This window comes from Mastomys coucha, unplaced genomic scaffold (genome assembly GCF_008632895.1).
Source record: "Mastomys coucha isolate ucsf_1 unplaced genomic scaffold, UCSF_Mcou_1 pScaffold21, whole genome shotgun sequence".
NCBI lineage: Eukaryota > Metazoa > Chordata > Mammalia > Rodentia > Muridae > Mastomys > Mastomys coucha.
Window position 1 is genome coordinate 101,839,052 of NW_022196904.1, and position 10,845 is coordinate 101,849,896.

At 47.0% G+C, this 10,845-nt stretch overlaps 1 long non-coding RNA gene across 1 annotated transcript; it reads left to right on the forward strand.

The window, feature by feature from the left end:
- Positions 1-439: 439 nt before the first annotated feature.
- Positions 440-2,173, forward strand: LOC116100859. Its single transcript, XR_004122694.1, has 2 exons — positions 440-563; positions 1,918-2,173. It is a non-coding gene; the product is annotated as an uncharacterized LOC116100859 (long non-coding RNA).
- The last annotated feature ends 8,672 nt before the right edge of the window (positions 2,174-10,845 follow it).

Sequence of the window (10,845 nt, forward strand, 5' to 3'; positions counted from 1 at the left end):
TCACAAAAATATCCCAGAGGAGACACTGACCCTCCACAGAGCAGTGTGTGGCTGAGATGAGAGGTTGGTAGGTGTATATAACACACTGTTGACTATGACACGTTCAACCTAGGCTGTGTCTGCCAAGATTCTGCTCCATTATAAGTCAAGCAAAACAATTCATAACCCATTTCTCCTCTATGCCCTTATTTGAAGTGCAGCCCCATCTACAAGACAAGCCCCTTACCATCCCAGTCTTATCCCCTTGGCCCAAGTCCCTGACAAAGCTTTCCTCTCTCCACTAGACTCCTATCCCTCTCCAGCCCTTGGACCGACCACAGTGCTACAGTGACCCATGATGCCACACAGCTGAGTCACCCGGAGATGCTGCTGTACATCAAAGGGCAGGGAAACAGGGCCCAGAGAGTCTCTAGCCCTCCCTGCACGTCATCCCTTTGCTTGTACAAGCACATCTTACCTGGTGATGTCACTGGCCTGGATTCATATGGGCCACAGAAAGTGGCTGATGTCAGGGCTCCCAAGCAAGGGAGGAGGACTTCTGTCTGGTGTCACTTCAAAGAGAGGTGATTAGGTACAAAGAAAGATGAAATAGGTTTCCTCCACAGCCCTTATGAGTAGAAATAAATATGCAATCTTTGATCAATAATTCCACTCATAGCAAACATAGCATTTGTTTCATAAATCCTTACCTGGTACTTTCTTCCCTCCAGGCACTGTTGTAAGCAGCTTATGCCAACCTGTCTCATTTAATCTTTCACGTCAGCTCCACAGAGGTAATTGCTCTGATTCCCACTCTTGAGGCAAGGAAACCAAGGCAGAGAGAGGCTAGAAAGCGAGCTTGAAATCACATAACTAGTGAGTGGCAAGGCCAAACTTTGGGGCCCTAGTTTGTGCTCGGAATCCCCGTGTTGTTTTTGCCAACTCCCTAGAGTTGAATCTCCCTTGCCTGCAGGTATATCACCCCCTTGAAGTCTCACAATCTCTGGTGCTTGGAAAGTGCCCCAGAATCTCCAGCCCTAAATGCGCCTCTTTGGTCTCTCAGTTCAGGTGCTGCCCTTCAGTGATTTGCAGGGAATTATGGTTTTTCTGGCCAGGATGAAAGTATTTCCACAAAGCACCATATCCATGATAGGACTGGAAACTGAGTGTGTCTGTGGAACCATGCTTCTTCCTGCTGCTTAGGCTGAAGCAAGCCTAGGCATTCCATCCATCCCTTCTGGGACATTGTGGCCATGGAAACACACATGCTGCCTAGCCTGATCTGTGTGGCACTAGAGAAGATAGGCGGGTGGTGGGGTTGGCTAATCACTGCTATAGGTTGCTATTGAGTGAGCAGAGGAAGCGATAGACAAAGGGAGTTAAGGAGTGGACAGAGCAAAAGGCAAGCTGTGGGAATGGTCACTCACAGAGGAGATGCCAAGAGAGCAGAAACAGGAAGTGCGAGTGCTCAGGAGGATCGATTCCTTGTCAGACATCTACCGTTTACAGTGGTCCCCCCTTCTGCCTGCCCCACAGTGCATACTTTACACACAGAGACAGGACCTCCTTATGGAAAACAGTCACGGTGGATTCAGGGATTCAAATCCTGGTTGAAGATGGTGTAGGGTTCAAGGAGAAATTGGTAAGTCAACAAAAGAAGCAGAAGGCTTCTGGAAGTCTCTCAGTCTTCCTCTCCCTTTCCTTGCCTCTGCCTAGAGTCTTCTGCTTAGCCTATTCTCAGCCCCTGCGCACTCTTAGTCTCTTCAGCCATTTTTGCAGGCCCCTCACTATGCATCCTCTACCTTGCCCCACTATGTCTATCTGGGGATGGGAGGCATTGGTCGTGTGAGGTTTGCTTATTGGCTAAAGTTTTATGTGGCCTGTTCTCAACTTGAAAAGCATAATTAGAATGTTTTTATTTTTGTTTTTCAACTCCAGGTAAGTTTTATAGGTAAACCTGTGTGTGGCTCTTCTGAGACAGAGGCCACCTGGTTCTTCATCTTTTTGGAAGAGGCCAAAGAGAGAGGATAGAATTTCTGGCTGAAGCAAAAAGGAGGCTGTGCCTCTCACGTTCGCTCCAAAGGAGACAAGCTCTTTCCTAAGATGAGATCACCCAGCATGCTCGGCAAGGTGCTAAAAAATAATTGCCCTCAATGAAGACATACAAATAAATCATTGTGCTTGGCAGCCAAAATTTGAGTGTGTCGGCAAAACATGCAGGGAAAGTTCCCCTCCAGCTACTGAGCTTGGAACATAGCAATGCTCTGGCCTGCCCAGGGCACTCAGGGCTGGAGCCCTCTGGGACAGAAGCACTGCTGCTGGGGAGCCTACCTTTGTGGCATTCCTTCCTTCCCTACTTGGAACAGAAGTGAAGATCGTGCCCCATCCGAGCTCATACTTGGCAGGTGGGTTTGTCAATACCTCTTTAGTGGGGGCTTGCATAGGATGGCATTGTCATGAAGTAATGAAGTACCTCCACCATGAGCCCGTATGCTTTTTATTTGGAGCACTTGAAAACAAACCCATGTGCTAAGCATATACTCTACCACCGAGTTATATCCCTGCTATGTGACTGTTCGGTGTTGGGGGAGTCTAGTTACAGTCACTGCAAATAAAGTAGACAATGGCATGATTTCACTTGAGTCTAGCCTGGTGAAGCAATGAGTTTAACTGGGATTAGCTACAGAAACATAGACAGGGAGTTACAAGAGAGTGGACAACTTAAGAGCAGATACATGGCTGAAGAAAAGGATCTCCCATATCCCCTAGTAATTGTTAACAGATTACACATTCTCAAGGAAGGGAAGAGTCTCCTGTGTCTTGAGCCCTCCCCATCATCCGTGAGGGATTGTTAGTTCGTGGGTCTGAATTCAGGAGGGTCTCATCACAGCTGCTCTGATTTTGAGACAACCATAGTTATGTTGTGTTCAGAGAACAGAGTTCTTCAGTACTTCATCCTATTCTTTCTTTCTCCCCGCTTTCATTAATGTTCCCTGAACCTTAGGAGAGGGTGAAATAAATGAATATTTTTTCCATTTAGGGCTAAGTATTAGGTTGACATGTCATGGCAATTGGCATTTATTTTTAGCATTTTGACCAATATGAGTGTCTGCAGTAACTGTCAAGAGTTTGTATATTCAGCAAAATAACTAGGGGCTATGCTCTCCCCAGCCATAGGTTTTTGTCCTGGCTTATGGTTCTAAGCATGGGTTCCCTTCTATTTAAACCTGCCCTCCTGATTTGCTGTTTTAAATCTAAGCGGGAAGCAGTTGTTTTCAGCCTTATCAGTTATGCCATTGTTGCACCAGAAGACACATCTTCCCAGAATGAGAAAGTCCATTGCTGAACAGTGAAAATTCTCCCCCAGTTGCCTACATAGTTCCCTCGAGCACTATCAGTGTTAGCCAGTAGGAAAAGAGCTTCTAGCTCAGTCCCAGCCTGATTCTTCTTGTCCTTCAACCAAAATGTACAGTGTCATCAGAAATAGAGATTTGCCATCTAGTCCTGGTGTATAACCAATAGCAGCGGTGCTAGCCTGTACTGGAAGAGAAGGTCGGGACCTGCCCAGCCAACAACTTGTATAAAGGTAGCCCATCCTTGGCACTGGGAATTTCATTTTTTTCAAAAAATCTATGAGCATGCTTTCTTCCCCATTCGTACAGTGCCTTTTGAGTTTGAATTAATCAGTGTTTTTACATTTTTGGGTACAGGCAAGTGTAATATTTTTCTCCATCACCTTGTTGAATACTATCTGTACTTTATCCAAGCCTAAAATGTCTGCATGTGCTGACTTCCATTAAGTGTATATGTATGTCTTTCAAATAATCTTCTGAATCAGTGAAAAAAGCCTCAGAGGTTAGCATTATACAGTGCACCTACTTTCAGCAGGTGAACAGGATCTGTAGACTACTGCCATCTAATCTAAACAAGTTAATTAGTCTCAGGATTCAGCACCTAAGGGGATCCAAACAGAAAAATTACCAAGGGTTAGTACAGGCTCCAGAACCCCCATCAGTGTGATCAGTTGCTTCCTCCAAAGAGCAGTGTTGGGTACAGTGTCATGGATAGAAGGCACTTGTGTATTTAGCTCTTCTTAACCCACATTCATTCTCCACAAGCTGACCAGCTTTCTCATTCTGAGCCTGCAGTATGCCTCCCCATTTCAGACAGGCCTGGAGGAAGTGGACTGTTCTGAGCTGGGTGCCTAGGGGAAGCAGGGTCCTGCTATCCCCTGTGGCTCCAGACACTGAGTCTGACAAACTCCTGACCAGTGCTGTGGTCTTTACCTTTCCATTGGCCACACCGAGCTGCTGAAAGGCCTCTGGGTGAGTGACCAATCTGTACTTTCAGGGAGGAATGTATACAGAGCATCATCTAAGGGGATCGTTCCACATGTTTGAGACAAGATTAATCATTTCTACTACTCTATTTCCATAGCTATCCAGTGATGTCTACTTCCCTCCATGCTTCTGGAAGCCTCTAAGAACTGCTGTATCTGCCCTAGCATCCACTGAAGCCCAAATATCCTTTATATTATTAGCAAGACATCAATAGATCCGTGATTCAACATGGGATCTCTGGTACCCTATGAAGTCCTTGGCCACCCAATTATTATAGAAGTGGTTAAGGCAGTTCCCAAGAGATCTCCTTCCTCCATAGCAGCAAGTTCAGCCATAATGAAGTGCACTTCTTTCATAGACCCTTTAATGAACAGTTGTTTAGGCTCTAAAGCCTTCTAGACGTGCACAGCAGTAGGCTTGTGTCAGTTTCTTCCTTAGGAACTCAGGAACACAAATCTTGTCTGATCTTTCCTTGTTCCACCCCCTTTGATTGCACCTATGAGCCCAGTTGTCATGCTAGCCTGACCCACCACAGGCCTCAGTAAAGCCATAAGAGCCTCAGCAGTCCTAATTTCCCTGACAATTCACTTTTTATTTATTTATTTTTTTATTTTTTTTATTTTTTGGCTTTTCGAGATAGGGTTTCTCTGTATATCCCTGGCTGTCCTGGAACTCACTCTGTAGATCAGGCTGGCCTCGAACTCAGAAATCCACCTACCTCTGCCTCCCAAGTGCTGGGATTAAAGGCATTTCTTTCTTAACTCTCTCTTAAAGATGGTCTGTCATGCCCAGTGAACAGGGAATTAAACACTGCCTCTCTCATGCTCAGCTCTTCAGAAAAGTCCAGCTTTCTGTCTTGTTTTCCAACCCCCCTTGGCTCTCCTAAGTCAGTGTTCTGAGACTGACATTCTTCATCTTGCCTCAGATTCTGCAGCTTTCATCTCAAGGATGGACGAGTAGACACTCACCCCTCAGCTTCTTAGCCTGGGGCCCACAACCTCCTCCATTAGGCTATGAGAGGCGCTTCCATCTCTTGTCAAAAGGTGTTCCCAATTTAATCAGTTCAGACAGAGGATTCCTTGACTGTCTGGGTTTTCTCTACTGGACCATTGTCATAGCTCTTGCCTCCCTGGAACACAGAGTCCCTGTCCTCTGCATTAAAGGTTACCTGTGAAGGGCAGCTTTTGTCACATCTACCTCATCTTATCTCTCTCCTTAATTGGTTCTCTCCATCTTTCCCTGCTTTTCTACCAAATCAGAAGCTATAGGACACACAAGGCAGCCAAGCTTGCTCATGGTCCTGTGCCTCATGCACTACTTTCAGGAATTGCAAGGTATTTCTTAGCCTGTTGGCTACACAGGGGCCATTCCTGCAATCAGATGGCAAGACATCATCCATCAAAGAGACATGCCACTTTATACCACATCAAAAAAGAAAGCCACTGTACTGGTTGGTTTTTTTTCCCTTTTCTTAAAAAAGTTATTTATTTTCATTTTATGTGCATTGGTGTTTTTGCCTGTGTGTGTGTGTCTATGTGAGGGTGTCACATCCCTTGGAACTAGAGTTACAGACAGTTGTGAGCTGCCAGTGGATGGTGGGAATTAAACCCAGGTCCTCTGAAAGAGCAGCCAGTGCTTTTAACCACTCAGACATCTCTCTAGTCCCAGAAAAAAGCATAGCCTGGGCTGGCCTTGAACTTGTGGTTCTCTTGCCTCCACCCCTTTAGCAAATCCTACCAGCATGGGCCACCAAACTTAATTTTTATTGTCAATTTGATATAACCTGAGTCACTTGGGAAGAGGAACCCAAGAATTAGAAGATTTAGAAGGAGACTGAAGAATTGTCTCACACTGGCCTGTGGTCATGTCTGTGAGAGACTCTCTTGTTTAATGCTGGATGTGGGAGGGCACCATCCTCTTCAGGTGGTGCCACCCCCACTCAGGTGGGCTTAGGCAATACAAGAAAGCCAGCTGGGCATAATTCAGGGGGCAAAGCCAAGAAGCAGTGTTTCTTCATGGTTTTTCCTGCTCTGAATTTATTCAGTGATGTATTATAACCTGGAATATAAGCTAAATAAACCCTTTCTTTCTCCAAGTTTCTTTTGGTCAGAGTGGTTTATTACACTCAATAGAAAGGAAAACTAGAACAGTCACTTGGAATTCCCCCAGTAGACACTCTACCTTCAGATGAAATAGTCTCAGCTGTGTTTCTTATCATGAACGGTGGGGGTCGAGCAACTGCTGCTACAGTAAAAGGGCACACTATTTCATACCTCACGGGGAAGAGCAGCATATCAGCACTGGTAGCCCTGACGCTCCACCCTCAGATGACCTCACTTCAGTCATAAATCTTACACCCATCCCAAGGGCTGTGCAGCTGATCTGCACCAACCCATCTTGGCTTCTGCCATGCCCGTTTCTATGCCAAGCATTCTGTGAGTTCCTCTGGAGTTTCTATTCACTCCAAGTAGAGAAAGCAACAACAGACCCAAGAAATGATTCCGCCCACATCTAGCTTGTTGAACCAATGACTTTAATTAGGGTTCTTTATAGGACCAGAGCTGAGGGGTAATTTATAGGTCAATTTATAGGCAGCCACACCACCCAAGAAGGATGGCCCCCTCCATCCCTCCCAGCAATTGTTAATTCCTTATATATCCCCAGAAAGTGGGGAGTACTCATAAGCCACCTGAGAGAATCTCACTAGAACTGATCCTGTGCAAGCCATCATGGCTGCTCTAGTTTCAGGTTGCCAATCCTGGCATCATGGCTAGAGAACTACCTGTGCATCACAGCACCCTCCAGTCTGTGGACCTTGGGGTTATTCTTTCCAGCTAACATTGGTTTTTAATGGGTGTGACTTTGTTGCAAGGACAAGTCTTTCCCCTTCAGGCCATACCCACTCAAGTCCGTGGGTAGAGTTTTGCATAACCTTACGAATGTGAACACACACACAAACACACACACACACACACACACACACACACACACACACACACACACACACACACACACAGTTCTGACAGGCTTGCAGGCAGGAGTGGGGCAGTGCTTCCACCTGGATCCATCACTGCTGTAGTGTGTACTTTCTTGGCCTCATTTGGAGGCCCTCAAGTTACTTTTGCCATTATTAAATAACGAATTAGTCATTACTTTGATTGACACAGCTGACAGAGATAAAGGGCTGCCTGTCATCTGACAGGAGAAAAGAGTGTGTAGGTTTAACTTTGGATCTGTTTCCTGGGAGCAGTCTTTAGTCAGTGAATGGTTCTGCTGACTTCCTTCCAAAGGCCTAAGACAATTGTTGGCATGGTGGCATGGGCCACAGACAATGGTAAGCTGCCTCTCAGGAATAGAAAAGGGATACAGACAACCCCTTAAATAGGTCAGCACCACACTAGGGGCTGGGAACAGGAAGAGGACTGGATTCCAGCCTCTAGAGGTAGGGAGAAGGCAAGAAGTCAAATGGAAGTAACAGGGAAGGAAGGGGATTGAAGGGGCATATTCTTCGGGTCCTTTCTTAGCTGCCTGCTTCTAGGTTGCAAGATTCCCTGTCTATATACACAGCCTCTCCTTGAGAGCTGAGGTGGGAATGTGTCTGTGCTGCTCTGAGCCAGTTGGTCCTTCTATCTGTTCATGTTAGTTTCATATTTGGCTTGGAGAACTTGAATTTGAATTTCCCTAGAAGCATGTCCTGAGCCATTAGCACCCTGCATGCCCCAGGAACACAGGCACTGGGCATTTTGGCCACCAGCTCCTATCAGTTGGTGGCAAGCTGCTGCTGCTGCAGGGAAGGGAGGGTGTTGGTTCTCTGCACCTGGCCTGCTCCAGGTGTGTTCTTGCAGCTGGAGGAAGCCTCGGGCACAAGGCCCAGGTGCTGCTGCACTTGGAAGTAGGCTAGCAAGCAGAGATGGAAACGGCAGAGCAGCTACTGGGGAGACGCTCATAGCCTTCGCCAGGGTGATTTTGGCGTGCAAGTGGCCTGCAGCCAGAAGAAACAAAACCACTGGTACAATCGCCTGGAGCTTATAGACAGGCCCCTTCAGGGTCTCTGGTCTCACTGAGTCACTTAGACACAGGTAGGCAAAGGACAGAAAAACAACAAATAAAAAGAGACAACAGAACTGGGAGGGGATGGGAGACAGACAGACGTGGGGTGGGGGGCGGGGGAGCCAGAGACAGACAGAAACAGAGACACAGAGATGGGGAAGGGGGTAGAGGCATACCACCTACAGGAAAGTGAACGTGGGGCAGGTCAGCAATGCTCAGGTTGGACAAGAGTGCTGCAGCTGGTTGATACAGAGCAGCGCAGAGTCAGGCTTGGAGCCCTGGTGAAGGGATTATAGGATGGGGTCATTCAGCTCAAGACACTCCTCCTCCCCACCAGCTTTCCTCCCTTCCCCCTCTTCCTTGGCTAGCTCTAAGAAGATGCACACAGATCTATTATGGAGAGCTACACCATCAACATCTCTATAATGGGCCACCTACCAAGAGACCTCAATAAACAACAAAATCAAAAAGCCACCCCAAAACCCTGGGCTAAGAAGCTTGAGCAACAGAGTGTAGGTTCAGAGTATCTCCCTGTGTGGCACAAGTCACCAGAGTTACCAGGGATTCTGACTGTGGTGGGTGACAGATGCACAGGCAACTTGACAACCTAGCGTGAGAGTCTGGGAGAGGCAGCACTGATCATCTCTTTGATCTTTCTGTTTGAGGGTCCCAGGGTATCAAAGTTGGCAGTATAAATGCTGTCAAATGGAATTTCCGATGATCCAAAAATTTGGCCAATAAGCCTTAAGGTTGAAATTACAGGTGTTCAAAGTTCTCATATATACATATATAATAGGTACATATACATATATAATATAGACTAAATTATGTTTTATGCATAGATTTTGGAGAAAGTCGATGTTAAGGTACCATGCATACCTGTACCCTGCTGGAATTCCCAAAGATTAGCAAAAATAGATCTAGCAAATGTTAACCTTTCCAGATTTACAGGTAAGAAATGTGAATGGGGCCGTTTAGGAGAGGTGCTGAGATCAAAGACTGTCAGCTTCACAGGAAGTGCCTTGGCGTGTCCATTTCCTGTTACATCCACACCCAGGGAGGGGCTGACAGACACTGGAAAAACACAGCGCAGAAATCTCAGTCACTGGGAGCTGCAGACTCTGGGAAGCCACCTGGAATTGTTCGGTCCCTGGAGTTTGGGGGTTTTCTGAACAGAGATAGGACCTCCCTCCAGTCTTACCCCCTACAAAGTTTAGGGCTAGAGGGTGTTGAGTTCTCTTACTGAACCAGGGTCTGGAAAATGAGTGGAAAACAGGCCAGCTTTTGTGTAACAGGAAGTGTGCATTTTTCGGTTTAGGATGGGGAAGTTGTTTGAGAGTGCTTGCCTAGTGTGCTCAAATTCCTGAATTCTAAGCTCAGCACTGAGTAAACCTGTGGCTGTGTGGGGCTGTGGCACACATTTTGTAATCCTACCACTCACAGATGGAAGCAGGGGGATCAGAAATTCGAGGTCATTCTGGTTACAGAGAAAGGTACAGCCTGGGCTACATGGGACCCTGTTTCAGAGAACAAATGAAAAAACAAAACCAAATAAAACCTGTCCTCTGAGAAGATGACAAGTCCTGATGGAGCTGGGACCTGTCAGTGGGGAGCTGACAGGGGAAGCTGTCAGGGGTGATGTTGGGTGAGGTTTCTGAGGGACTTGCAGTGACTAGGAGGTGCACCCCATATCCGAGAACCCATGGGCCTGTCTGAGTATGCTTTGAACACCTGTGGCTCCTGGAGAGGTAAGAGAAAGGAGAGCTTCTGCAGTAAGAGACAAAGATGGAGGTATATACTCTTGCCTGCCTAGCCCTGGATGAATGCACAGTAGGGAGGAGGGGAAGTGGGGAAGAGGAGAAGAGAGCCCCAGCACTCCTGCCCACCCCACCCCACCCCACCCCACCCCATCCCACCCCACCCAACCCCACCATGCATCTTTGCTCTGGGCTTCAAGTATTCACAGCAGTAGGAGAGAGGGCCTTTGACATGAATGTGAGATTAAACATGCCAAGTTTTCGATCACAGCAAATCCTTTAGGTCCACAAAAGTAGCCAGAGAGTCCCGAGGGGAAGGTTGTGTGGCTGAAGGAATGGATGAGAAGGCCTAAAGGACTTTCTGTCTGGGCAATCATGGACCAGTTTGCAGAAGCAGAGTTCTGCATGACTACAGGGCTTTGTCACTGTCGCATGCGGGTGGGGGTGGGGGACTGTAGGTGTGTGTTTATAAACACAATTCATAGTTTATTCTACAGTGTGGGTTCATTTCTTAGCGACACAGTGTGTGTTGCCTTTAATGTGTGGTCCTTGGTAACACATCCTCCTAAGTGTTATTCAGAAGAGGAACTTCAGCGAGGTGGACCAACCTGTATTACATCCCCATCTGGGGTCTCATGCAGCAGAGCAGCAGGTACAGCAAGCCTAAGCAGACTGATTGCTGCTGCTGCTGCTGCTGCTGGTGTGTGTGTGTGTGTGTG